This window comes from Macrobrachium nipponense, chromosome 14, assembly GCF_015104395.2.
Source record: "Macrobrachium nipponense isolate FS-2020 chromosome 14, ASM1510439v2, whole genome shotgun sequence".
NCBI lineage: Eukaryota > Metazoa > Arthropoda > Malacostraca > Decapoda > Palaemonidae > Macrobrachium > Macrobrachium nipponense.
Genome location: NC_087207.1, coordinates 57,112,315 through 57,112,814, shown reverse-complemented (window position 1 = coordinate 57,112,814; position 500 = coordinate 57,112,315). Strand labels below are relative to the sequence as shown.

Sequence of the window (500 nt, the reverse complement as noted above, 5' to 3'; positions counted from 1 at the left end):
TTATTAGTTTTATTATTATCGCATTGGCATCTGTCCATATGAAGTTGCCATCCGCTACCATCCCATGTAACTACAGAATTATTAGTGTATTAATATAATAATATACTTGTACATTTACCATTTCCAACATTACGTTTTATGAAACGGGCAAAAAATAAAAATTCCACTGTATATTCAAAGGACCAAAAACATCATATATACTACGATTATCCCGATCAGATACGCATTTCGCAATGCGTGTGTTTTCATTTCTGGCGGGCGGAGGCGCCGAAACAAGTCACTTGAAAACAACGAATCCCCTCAGCTCATCACAGATGTCTTCTTGTGGTTTCTTCTACTGTTACGAAGAGTGAAGTTGTGAACAGCATCAGGTGAGTTTTAAGACCAGCTGTATGCTTTTTTATTTTATATGATAAAACTTTACTGTAGTTGCGGCCTATAATTAGATTAGGACTATTATGTATGGACCCTGCCTCCGTCGACGGCTTGCGGGACGAGTA

At 38.0% G+C, this 500-nt stretch overlaps 1 long non-coding RNA gene across 1 annotated transcript in view; it reads left to right on the top strand.

Moving 5' to 3' along the window:
* The first annotated feature begins 213 nt into the window (after positions 1-213).
* Positions 214-500, top strand: part of LOC135226118 (uncharacterized) — a 4,713-nt gene continuing 4,426 nt past the window's right edge. Inside the window, exon 1 of the long non-coding RNA XR_010317173.1 lies at positions 214-371. This is a non-coding gene — a long non-coding RNA (uncharacterized LOC135226118). The remainder of the gene's footprint in view (positions 372-500) is intronic.